This window comes from Eutrigla gurnardus, assembly GCF_963514095.1.
Source record: "Eutrigla gurnardus genome assembly, chromosome: 16".
In the NCBI taxonomy this organism is placed as follows: Eukaryota; Metazoa; Chordata; class Actinopteri; order Perciformes; family Triglidae; genus Eutrigla; species Eutrigla gurnardus.
In genome coordinates this window covers 21,292,814-21,306,833 of record NC_139927.1, presented here as the reverse complement: position 1 = coordinate 21,306,833, position 14,020 = coordinate 21,292,814, and positions in this window count along the sequence as shown.

Genomic DNA, 14,020 nt, shown 5'->3' with positions numbered 1-14,020 from the left:
CATCAAGATAGAAGTAGGACTCTGAGAGGAGTCGATGGCTTCACTTTTCAGAACCGGAGGTTGGCATCTGGAGTGAAATTAATCAAATAAAAACACAATTTCCTACTGATAAAATACATAGTACACATACATCTAATCAATAAACTGATCCCAGCAGCCATTAGTGACCAAGCTAACAACTTTATTAACCTCAGAAAAGTGTTTCATTCATTACAGTTTTTCACAATTGTTAACATACTTTTCTCAAAACAAGAACAACAAACAAAAACTGCACACACAAAACTGAAACAACCTCAGCCTGACTCACTTTGCAAGATGACTCTTCCATCAAATCTCTCACCTGTTCACAAAATAGAACGCCATATTTTCAAATGACACACACACACACACACACACACACACACACACACACACACACACACACACACCATGCATTGAGTACACACAACTAAGCATTTGCTGCACACTGAAGTGCAACATTGAAAATATAATCATAGAAATGGACCACACATATGAATGACAATGACTCTGGAGAATGAGGTCTACTTGTTTCCTAGTCAAACAGAAAACAGTTCAGATATGCAGCAAAGAAGGTCTGATTCTGGTTCACACAGCGAGAACAGCACAGTACTGTAAATAGGTCTGCTCACCCCCCCTCCCCCCTTCACAAAAATTAATTAGGCATCCTTTTGATTGGCCTCCTCCTCTTCCTCCTCTTCCTCCTCCTTGTCCTTCTCCTCTTCCTCCTCCTTGTCCTCCTCTTCCTCTTTGTCCTCCTCCTTGTCCTTCTCCTTTTCCTCCTCCTTGTCCTCTTCTTCCTCCTCCTCCTCCTCCTCCTCTCACTCCTCCTCCTCTCCTCTCTGGTTGTCTCTCTCTTCAAAGTTCTCCATCGTTCACCAAACTAAACGGAGGTTCAACACACTTTCATGCTGCAGTCCTGATACCAACAGACCTGAATGTTTAGAGATTTGAATATTTGTGTTGCAGGTTGATGCTTTGAGATTTTATTGAGAAGTGCAACAACTGAACATTGTGTGCAGTGTTTTGACAACCAGGTGATGTGTAATTGACATCAGAGTGTAAATAAGGAAAGTCAGAGTCTCATGCAGATAAGGGAGAGTGAAGACGCCAAATTGGGTCAAGCTATTGATACATGAAGTGAAGGTTGTGCAATTTTCACCTTTTGTGTGTTACAGTGTTTCCATTGTTTACACACATTTTCTGAACGCATGCCTCATACTCTCAGAACTCTACACACAAATCAAAAAAACACACACACAATGGGCAAAACCCCTCAATTCTCCTGCAAAATGAAACTTTACATTCAAAACAATGTTATTTCTTCTCAAAATGGTATTTTGTTGTCAAATGACACACACAAACCATCATATGAATAGACATTTATAAGAACCAGTTGAACACTGATGTGCTCAATGTAAAACACGATGAACACTTCTTCTCCACATTTACCATAATGACTTAGGCCTTTTTTTGTTCAGTGTTACACTCACTACAGACAGTACATACATACATGTGTTGTTAAATATTTTAGAATATTGTTTTTATATATTTTATTTTTCCAACAAGAATACTGTAATGTATACAGTTTTCATCCCAACCAACATAAAGTTTCATATACAGTGGTCTACATACAAAACCAGAAGAATTTACTGTATACAGTTACAAAAAAAAAAAATCACAGGCAATGCAAGCGATGGCCAAGCAGTGGGGGTAATATCGCCTAGCATGGCAAATCCATGCTAGGCTGCTCCTCGTACTCTCACTCCTCTGGCTCTGCCTCTGTTGCCAATGTTGGCATGCATGCACTTTTATGCTAATGCTCTGATTGCAAATTGTAAAACTGTGTTGCAGGTGTTTGCCCATGTGATGAGTCAGTGTGCGAGGTGGGGAAATTAACTTTAGAATTTTGAATGGCAGTGTGTTCCTTGTGAAACCAAGAGATTTCTTCATGAAAATGGTGCCAAATGCAGAGAATTGTGTGTAGTGTTTTGAAAAAAGTGTGTTTTAAAACTGCAATTTGAGTGTAAAGCAGGAATTGTGCTTGCAGTTTAGCAGAGTTAGTTAAGGGGGTTGGTGCATGAGTTACATGTTGTGGTCATTGTCTCTCAAGTACCAGTATTTGTGTGTAACAATTGTGAAAAACACTTAAATGATGTACAATCCTGAGAACAAAACGGCCGAGCGGAGTAAACAGCAGTATCTATGTAAAATTAGCTTACCAGCTTTAGTTCACGACTATTTATTTTAACAGCCTTTTCACGAGGATGTAAGACGAACTTTGCTCTGCCACTTTCTGCAGTAGGCCTATCAAGTTATTTAGAACAGCATAACGTTGGTTTTTGACCATGTTGCTCCATTTTCACATTTAACAATTAACACCCATTTCCTGCACATAATATAAGAAATCACTGGAAATGGGCTTTATATTTCCACAGAGGATGATTTGTATCGGGGTCCTATAAGCAAAACCTCCGGAGGGTTTGTTTGGCAGCATGCTGTGAAGGCTTGTCTGGGCTTGCTGTTGGACTTTTGGGGGGATCAGTTTGGATTTTTGGGAAGAAATGTTCCCCTCAGAGGCAGCCAGGCAAGCCCACACACACACACACACACACACACACACACACACACACACACACACACACACACACACACCTGTGCTCTGCCTGAGAGCATTGCATTATCTGAGGCAATCTAGCAGCACCTTGAGTCCCGCTGCCTTTTCTGCGGGGCAGAAGGAGAGCAATAAGAATGACCAAAAGCAGGGGAAGGAGGATAAAGAATAAAAATGTTCATTTTCAACACAAAATTGTGTGGTTTACAATGAGACGCTGCAGTAAACACTAATAAGGAAATTGATCTTCGCTAACATTTGGTTAATGCTTTTACCCTGAAGGAGCAGTTCAGGAAGCAGTAGTTAAGGCGTGCCCCAGTGCACACTACTATGACAGCCTACTATGACCCAACTGGAAGCCTGGAAGCCAACCGTAATGTGTGTATAACTTTTCTTGAAATATTCACTATATTGCCAAAAGTATTGGCTCACCTGCCTTGACTTGCATATGAATTTAAGTGACATCCCATTCTTAATCCATAGGGTTTAATATGACATCGGTCCACCCTTTGCAGCTATAACAGCTTCAACTCTTCTGGAAGGCTTTCCACAAGGTTTAGGAGTGTTTATGGGACTTTTTGACCATTCTTCCAGAAGTGTATTTGTGAGGTCACGCACTGATGTTGGAGGGAAGGCCTGGCTCTCAGTCTCCACTCTAATACATCCCAAAGGTGTTCTATCGGGTTGAGGTCAGGACTCTGTGCAGGCCAGTCAAGTTCATCCACACCAAACTCTCTCATCCATGTCTTTATGGACCTTGCTTTGTGCACTGGTGCACAGTCATGTTGGAACAGGAAGGGGTCATCCCCAAACTGTTCCACAAAGTTGGGAGCATGGAATTGTCCAACATCTCTTGGTATGCTGAAGCATTCAGAGTTCCTTTCACTGGAACTAAGGGGCCAAGCCCAGCTCCTGAAAAACACCCCCACACCATAATCCCCCTCCACCAAACTTTACACATGGCACAATGCAGTCAAGTACCGTTGTCCTGGCAACCGCCAAACCCAGACTCGTCCATCAGATTTCCAGATGGAGAAGCGTGATTGGTCCCTCCAGAGAACGTCTCCACTGCTCTGGAGTCCAGTGGCGGCGTGCTTTACACCACTGCATCCAAAGCTTTGCACTTGCTGATGTATGGCTTGGATGCAGCTGATCGCCATGGAAACCCATTTCATGAAGCTCTCTACACTGTTCTTGAGCTAATCTGAAGGCCACATGAAGTTTGGAGGTCTGTAGTGATTGACTCTGTAGAAAGTTGGTGACCTCTGTGCACTATGTGCCTCAGCATCCGCTGACCTCGCTCCGTCATTTTCTCACTGACAGTTGACTGTGGAATATTTAGGAGCGTGGACATTTCACGACTGGACTTGTTGCACAGGTGGCATCCTATCACAGTACCACGCTGGAACTCACTGAGCTCCTGAGAGCGACCCATTCTTTCACACATGTTTGTAGAAACAGTCTGCATGCCTAGGTTCTTGCATTTATACACCTGTGGCCAATAAAGTGATTGGAACACCTGATTTCAAATATACAGATGGGTGAGTGAATACTTTTGGCAATATAGTGTATATCTAAAAAACAGCTTCACTAAAGATTATTAAGGTCTAATGTTGGTGCTGATGCCGGCTGAACTGATGCTTTAGTCTGTGGGCAAACAAGCCAGAGAAATCTGCTTTAGGGAGCGTTGCTTCCTCCTCCTCTTCCCTCCTCTCGTCTTTTCTTACCTGTTGATCTTTGAAGGGTACGACTGCTCACTTAGGTTGTGCCTAAAAACTAGTGACATCTCTCATCTTATGATCAAGATCAAGTAGAGACTTGACATTGGACAACATCATCACATGTCTTACCCAGCATTCATTATTACATACAAAAGAAAATTAAATGAATAATTAATTTAATTAAATATTTATATATGTATTCATATTTTTTGTAGTTAATGTAGAATAAACATAATCTTGGATATCGACCATAGACTGTATATAAGAAGTGTATGTTGTCATGGTGGCGTCACCCAATGGTTTGTGTTCTACAGTTTGAAGCCTTGAGTTCGGCATTTTGGCCTATCCGATCTTGGATTTTTGCAACCATTAAAGGAAGTGACCATATTTGGACAGTGGAGGAGCGACGGGTGGATCTGATGAACACAAGTGGCAGAGCAGCAACGTTACTGGATCTGGATAATTTTTTGTTTCTGGGTCTACCCCGGAGCCGCTTCCCGATTGGACGTCCCGGAAAACCTCTAAAGCGGACCTGGGCTTTGTACAGCCTTTGGCTGTCCCTGACCGACCCCCAATGTCAATGGGGAACCAGGACTCAAACGTAAATATGTATACATCATGCACACAATACAACTACATTGCTTTAATTTTGAAGGTGACTGCTAAGTTTGCATCAGTACATTTGTCACTGTAATGTGTTAACAGACATTTGGCATTTCGAGGTGTGAGTTAACTGTTAGCCATTACGTTTAAAGAAGAAAAAGTTGTGAGAATATAGAGTTTTTAACAAGATATGCCAGCCTGCACTTATTCGCACGAAAAATGTTCTGCGGCACGAATGAGACAAAACGTTTCATCAATCGAGCTTGAGCAACAAATTGGCATTGACAATCTGACCCGAAGCCAATCAGCGTTGAGATTCTCCTCGTATTGTCACTTGTCAGTGAATCGGTAATGGAGGCAAACACAGCGTAGTGGTCTGTGGTCTCCTGGCGCTCTGAGATAGTATCTTACGTACCAAACGTACCTGGGGGAAATTACTTTTGAAGAGGATGCAAGATGACGTGAATTCAATGAACCCAGAACTTTTGGAGAAGCATGAGACTGACCATGGTTGACCTACGCTACCACACAGCAAGCAGACAGCTATCAGACAGCTCAGCTCATACAAAGTGAGTATGGGACCTGAGAGCCGAGGTTGAGGAGGTTTGTGAGAAGAAGGGTAAGGACATCCCAGAGCTCGTTCATGAGAAATTAAAGTTTCTCTTAAAGCCAAATGGAGGGCAATACTCCACCCACATGCCAGCACTGAAACAAGCCACAGCATGAGCTGATCAGCTTGGCAGGTACTCTTCATGTTGGGGGAACTGGGTGGTGAGTTTTGAAGACGATTTGAGGATTTCAAAACTGTTGAGAGTGAAATGCACATGATTTCCTCTCCCTTCACTTGAAGTATGGATAATGCACCCAGCGATGCTCAGCTCAAACTGATTGACCTGCAGTCTGATTCACTTCTGGCTGAGCATTTGAAGTCAGTATCACTGCTGGATGTTGCTGGAACTTTCCACACACACAAGGTTGTGTTCACATGTACAATCATTCTCAGTGATGAAGTTTACAGTTTTTTCTGATTGCCAAACGACAGCAGTCACAACTGCAGCTACATGAGTAAAACTGGAACACAGTCTGCATCACCAACACTCACCTGAGCTAAACAGTTCACCTGCAAAACCGGCTCAGTGAAGCCAAACTGAACAATCGTCATGACGACAACACGCACTGTCACTCAGAACACACGGAGAGGAAAAACACTAACATCACACACCAACACACAAGTTAGACACTTTTCATCTTTACAGTTTGAATCATTTCTGTGACTTCAAACAAATCTATATTTTCTTTAAAGCAAAGAGTGAAATTATTTCACATGAAATGTTTATTTTATACCAGAAGGAATGAAAATCAGCAGTTTGCTTCAATAGATATATATTGTTATTTTGTCATAGTCATTTACTAGCACTGGCCATTTGAACGAGAATCCGAACTAGCTTCATTTCTGCACAGTCTGTATTTACGCCTGTATTTAGTTCACAGATTTAATTGAGATCCATTCTGGATATTCAAAAAAAAGTTGTATCATAACTGATGATGCACCACTGTTGTATCTAGAATCCAATTTCAAATACAAGGTCACTCTAACTCTGGTCAGATATGGGACTTTTCTATTAGTAGATGATCTATCTATCTCCCAACCACTGAAAAGTACAGTTAGGATAGAGGAATGGTGCAGTAGGGGCATATGCTGCATGTTGCTCTCTGGGCACATGGGACCTGACCACTCAACTATCTCTGCAGCAGTCAGCAATACAGACATATCCTCAGCAATACAGCTAGCTCAATAGTGCACCTCCTTTAGTGCAGTATAATCACCTCTTGTGACAACATCCCTAGCTACTCAGGAGTCTATCTACCTCCTCAAATACCCTGACGCCATAAGATAAAGACATTAGAGACTGTGGGATTCGGAGAGAGTTAAGAGTTGGGTCTACACACTGTGATGTACAGTGATAAAGACTTGAAAACATGGAAGTTTGGGATCTCTCTACCAGATAGCATCAAACGAGTGCAGCGGAGCGGCAGGGCAGACTGGAGCAAAGCTCAGCATATTGCTCAGCTGGTTAGGAGGATTTCTGTTGTTCGTAGTTGAGCCGCCGCAATGCAAAGAAAGAGAAGCATTTTAAAACAAAAAGGATTTACAGAATCATCTGTGAGACTCCACTTGTGGAAATCACATCGCATGTTTGCCGTGGATAAATGGCTGGGAATAACTTTTGGAATGGCACACAGAATGGGATTAGCATAGCATTGAAATTAAAGGTCAGTAAGAAAATGCTTCATGCCATATGTCTCCTTTGTGAATCTCTAAACTGGCCTTTCCCTCTCCACTTGTGTTGTCCCTCACACTCTCCCATCCATCTCCTCTGTCTTTCTCTTCCTCACTCTCCCTCACCCGCTATCCCTGGGTGGGATGAGTCATCGAAGAGAGAGGAGGTGTATTTGTGTGTACTGTATTTGTCTGTGTGTGTGTGTGTGTGTGTGTGTGCGCATGTGGTGTGTCATTCCTCCTGAGGTGCTGTGCCCTTCACACTCCTTCTCAGCTTCATGTCAACCTTGCTGCAAGAGTGTAGACATACGCAGCCAAGGTACACACACGCACACAAACACAGAAGCACACAAGCACACACACACACACACACACACACACACACACACGCACACACAATCACACAACTCAGATATCTCTATATGACACGATATACATTACAATCTCACTCTGCAAAGATGGGTAACCACATGAAAAGTACAGTATGATAGGATGAAACCACCTACATGGTGACCACCTACATTTGTTCCTCGTAGACAATGAAGTCACCCACAAGCATTTTAGAGTTACAATCCTTCACAAACAGGCACAATACAACAGGAATACCTATTTTGCACTGAGTCCAAAAAACAAAGTCATCCAGCAGTGAGGGAGATTCTTCTTGAAAGAAGAAAGAGAATATATTGGGTCCATCTAATCCCGAGGCCATCAACAAGAAGGAGTATCACCTGCTGATCAACGATCCCAATCGGCTCCGGGTGGACTTCAGGATGTCAGTGGTCCAGTTTGCTACACTGTTAGCACTACTGGAACCGCACACTGCAGAGAAGACCACCGAACTCCGCAATCAATTTGACTCTGAACAGTTGGCCAAACCCGTCCTTCATCCCCGCATCTTTATAGTCTTCAGGCTTTGAGCCACGAGGTGGATGAGCTCATCAGTTGACATTTTGGATGTGGAACCTGTTCTGAAAACTTTTTTTGACGGACAAAATTTACGGAGTCGGTGTGCAAATGCCATTGACACAATAGGAGGTCATATTCATTTTTAACACGCAAAGATTTTGGACAAAAAAAAAACAGATTCATTGTCCAAATGCCTTTATTGTCTACAGTTTTGTTTTTATGCTGCCACATAGTGGATTCATCAAAAGTAGCAAAGATGAAAAGCTTCTACTCTGATAATAAAGATTATAATACAGTGTGAAAACACTATTCTATTGGCAGGTTATTTGGCACCTGTAGAGCAGACAAGGGCATGAACGGCGAAAATATGCATCAGTCTTCTCGGCAGATCCAATACATCTTTGTCATTTCACCTGTATTGTTGTCCACTTTTGACAAACTGGTTGAGATTAAACGTATCTGTCCCGTCCCTGTGGCAGGTGATAGATTATACAAGAGATGGTTTCAAAATGACAAAGATGCATGAAACGGTGATGATATGAATATGATAACATTTCCTGGGGGCAATGTTTGGGCTAGCTGTTAGCTAGTGTGTGAGGAATGTGCAAATAAAGTGTTATTACTCGTCTGAATAAGCTGTGCATATTGACTCAATCTGTGTCACTTAAGGAAATAATGAAGGAGCTGTGAGGAAAAGTGAAAAGATTTGGATGAGTGTATGACAAGTTTGCACAAAAGCTCACAAGACAAATGATAAATGGATATAGTAATGACACTTATGCTACTATACTAATAACAATCATAATATATGTGAATGACAGAAATGGCCCTGTAAGTGGATTGAAAATCTAGTAAAACCTGTGTGACATATTCAAAGTGGAACTATTAGGCTCCTATACTGGTGTATACTTGTATTTCAGGTTCCTACTAGATACATTTGGCCCATCAGGCTGTGCAGTAGCTTTCCTCAGCCTCTCTCTGTGTATACCAACATTATCCACCCCCCCCCGACCAAACACCAGAAATATATTCACCATCAACTCATGTAATTTGAAGCCTGTTTATTTCACACAGCATCAATGTTTCCTGTGCAGCCTGTGCTGTTGGAGGCGAATCAGTCCAGACAGGGAGTCTGGTCAGACTGGATCTCAGCAGAGCTGTCCAAAGGGACGGACGGACAGACAGATGGAGAGAGAAAGAGATGGACACTTCAGTCCTCTGTCTCTCTTCCTCCTTCCCCGTCAGTGTCTCTCTCAGACAGCCAGAGAAGGATCAGCTGTAAGATATTTGGTCTTTCATTCGCAGTGACAGTTTGGCCTCCGTACACTCTTGCCAAAATCAGCCAAATTCAGTGGTGGTGTCGCGACTCAGACCTAGTCAAGTGTTACAGCTCATAAATAAAAAAATAAGTAACCACAGACCACAACCCTGGTCATACACATCATTATTGTGCATGGCAGCTGATATTCATACAGTACAACTGAGCTTTTAAATCCTCCCTGTGCATTTACACAGACACACACACACACACACACACACACACACACACACACACACACACACACACACACACACACACACACACACACACACACACACACACACACACACACACACACACACGCACACACATGCACAAACACACATTCAGCAACCAAGCAGTGTGGGGCCCTCCAGAGTGCTGTACTGTCATTTCCATAAATACTCTTAAAAGGTGCAGCCAAAACCATGGAAGGGTGCGATTGCCTCGCAGCTATAAACGCACGAAAAAAAGGCTCTTTTCTCTTTCAAGAGACTGTAGGAGAGGATGACCCACTTAATCGAACAATTTGGAGCGCCTGCAAATGTGTGTGTGTGTGTGTGTGTGTGTGTTAAAACGCGTCCCAATGCTGGGAGACAAACAATAAACAAAACCAACAAGCTTCTGGTATTGCAGCGACATGGTGTGATGGCTGCCTTGCAAGAGTTGTGTGTGTGTGTGTGTGTGTGTGCTCAGAAGACAATTGCATATGTGCTCTACGTGTATGAGTCACAGCTTTTCTATGTCCGTCTACTGTACAGGTATGTTTAATGGTGGGAACACTGTGCAGGGCACCCCCAGCATTTTAAAAAATATATTTTTTTTTAGCAGCATCATTTGTGTTTGTGTGCATGTGTGTGTGTGCATGTGTTTCACTGTGTGTGTGCATGTGTGTGTGCACGTGTATGTGCACGTGTGTGCGTGTGTTATTCCCAAAGCTACAGCAGTAATGAAGCCTTCCATCTGCCGTTTGGAGACGGGTAAAGTGGAGTGGGCCTGGAGTGGGGGTTGCGTATATGCGTGTGTCTGTCTGTTATGTGTGTGTGTGTGTGTGTGGGGGGGGGGTCAATCCTGGTTTAGCCTCTAACTGCTCATGATGTCACCCATGCCAATTTTCATGTTTCATGTTTTCATTGTTCATGTTCACAGCCGCTCATAGAAAGCACTGATAAATGACAACTGGATTCTCTCTCTTTCTCTTTGGTTCTCTCATTTTTTTATTTTTGAATAACACTCCTCCCTCTCTTTCCGCCATTCAGATCCACTTTCATCTGCTTTTATAGCCATGAAACCGGGGGCAGCGGCATACATCTACGACCAAGAGGCCCAGCATCGACAACAGGAGCCCGACGGACGCACCACTCAAACGAGGCCGCCTCTGTGTGCTGCATTCAAGTAGCAAGTCTATGCAGATCACTGCGTGTATCTGTTGTGTGAGACGTGCGAGTGAAAAACACCATCGACACGCTTGTGATCTTCCCTGGGAGTTTGCCAGTTATGGGTTGCATTCATTCAATCCCACAATGCAGCAGCGCTGGTTGCAGACACACCCGGCACAGATCTGCACTCTACTGAATGCATCTTTCTAGTTTTTGTTATGACAATATTGTATACATCTTGCTGAGGTTCCTTCAATCCAGCATGATGTTCATTTAGTCAATGATGGTCCATTTACAATGAAACAGACGCTAGCCAGTACCAATGTGTTAGCTACTAAGATAACGCCACTCTTCAGCAGTCCAAATATGGTCACGTCCTTCACTGGTTGCAAACATTCCAAGATGGCCATATGCACACGTCTTACAGCGATGCAGCGAACTGCAACTCCAGCATAGCTGGAAAGGTTGACATGCTATTCATGCACAGGCTCACAGCCCCAAGACATGCCACAGAGGGACAGATCTCCCACCTCAGATAATGCTGTACACACACTCAGAGACGCCGCCTGAATGGATCACTAATGGGATTCAATTTTCCTGATCCTCCAGAGCCCCAATACAAGCCGTGCGGCCCACCACAATTATCACTTGCACAACACAGAGAGCCATTCACAAAGATAGAGGACAATGAATGCAGGCACTTTAAACAGCTCGTCCTCCTACACGCTGTTCAATTTCTTAGAAACACAAGCTCTGTGAGTGTAAAAGAACGCTTCAACCACATTCAGTCAGATTTAAGGAATGTGGAGACATTTTAATTGCGTAGTTTCAGACACATGTATAGCTACTGTAATTTAGTTTTGGGATGATTGTATAATAATTATTTTATCTCAACCTGTTAAGTTACAATTCATCTTCATGTGAGGGCATGGGATGGATATTTCTCTTGGGCATGAGAGATGTGCTTCGTAAGCGTGAGACCGGTGGCATTCATTACAGTGGCTGCTTTGTTTTCAAGCCACTCATTTGACCCACAACTTGTTACAAGCACACTGTCACTAACTGCACTTCCATAAATATTACAAATATAAATGATTATAATATTAGAACACGAGCCACAGGTGATGTTGCACTGTCAGGCATTACCAGAGGATGTCCTGGAGAGCAGCATGCATAAACCTCCATGCGAGGAACCATCTGTCTCAAGACACGCTCTCTTCCAAGGGCCTGACACGCGAAGGCGTCCGGAAGAAGTAAGTCAGCCATGACACGCCTGGTCACGATTCTCCTTACGTTATTATAGACAGAGATACATTTAATGTCAATTTATGCATATGGATGAAGTTGTTTTGCTGCTTGAGATGTTCATAATTATATTGTATGACACACTACTGTAATGCCATTGAAATATATTATAATTCAAATTGTAGAGTTGAACAGGATAATGCCACCATAATTATGACGTGTAATTTATTAAATATTTTCTGATGCAAAAGGTGCTTCAATGTAATGAAAACAGATAAAACATAGGCTTAGATAAGAGCAGACTAACAGCACATGACTCCTAGGGACCAATCATAAAGAAAATTCCTCATTGAAAAAAATCACTCAACAAGCCACAAAAGAACAAATCTGTTCTTAGGTTCCTGCATGAGGCTCAATGAGTGCTATTCCCCTTTAAGCCAAGACAACATGCATTTCTTTCAAAATGCCTTAATGCTTTTGGCTGTGTGAGCGTTAAGTGCGTCCCCATTGAGACAGGCCTGACCCCGGCGGCAGCGCCGAGGGCCGTACATCACTGTGACCTTTCTGAGCACCGCTGCAGCCAGCTGCCTTTGTTCGCCTAACGGGTCCCACACAAAGCAACTTTTGACCGACAGCAGAGAAAGAAGGAGGGCAGAGATGGAGAGATAGCGACAGAGGGGAGGGGATGAATGGATAAAGGGACAGGCGTCAGCTAGGGGTCCGCGCTAATGGCCCCTGTGTGTTTTGTAATTAGGAACAGTGTCAAGAGGGAAGAAGAAATGGGGGGTGGTCAGACGAGAGAAACAGGCCGACAGAGAGAGGAAGACAGAGAGAGGACAGATCCAGAAAGACAGAATAAAGCCAATGTAAGAGAGAGGGACAAATAGAATCGAGGAAAGAAGAGATTAGGGGCCAATTTAGAGAGAACTGGTGAGGTTGACTTCTAAAGCAAGCCAAGAGGAGGAGTTCCCCTCGTCTGATCAGTAATTGATGTTGTGCCATTGTGCCTTCTGCATCCATATGTGTGTGTAAGTGTGTGTGTGTGTGTGGTTGCAGTTTCAGAATGGACTTCTTATAGCATTAAACATGGACAACACTCTCTGGAGGCAAAGCTGACAACCGCACAGACAACGGTGATAAGTGGAGCACATGTTTCTATCAGGGCTGCACGGTGGTGTAGCGGTTAGCACTGTCACTAACAACAAGAGGGGTTCAGGTTCGGGTTCCTTCTGTGTGGAGTTTGCATGTTCTCCTCATGTCAGCGTTGGTTCTCTCTGGATTCTCCGGCTTCCTCCGTTACTAACGACTCACAGGAATCGTGTGACTAACAACTCATTTGACAAAATGTCAATGTTTACTTTTAGAGAGGATTCGGTAAATAAGGAAAATTCAAAACGCCTTGGAATTCAGTTCACAACAAACAAAGGCACAATTGTTGCTGAAAATGTATCCAGAATTCAAAAATAAATTGATTGTTCATTTTCTCAGTCTAGTTCAGCAGATAGCAGAATCTGAAGCTCTGTGATTGATGTTTCTTGCTGAAAGGCACCTTTAGTGCACTGAAGCTTTTAGGTAACCTTAGGTAAGCTTGGGCCTTTTGCTGTTTATGAAGGAACCACATATTTACTACAGATGATTCATTGAGTGTTGCGCTGATCAAAGCCACTGAAATGCTTCAAATGTGAGCCACGTAACATTGTCTATGGGCAAAATTAACAGGACTTTCAAAAACCACGGGCAACTGAACCTCCCTCTTTGTGAGCCCTACGATGACGCAGATTAAACTGGTGACGACAGCTCATGTTTGCCGCAGTAACGGTGTTTTCATACCAAATGCAAATAATATTACGCCTTGTGTTACCCATGGGAGGATCATTTGTATTTAATTTGCGTCACACACCAAACACCGTCCTTTCTAAGTTCATGACATCATTGAGATGCTCAGTGGATTTC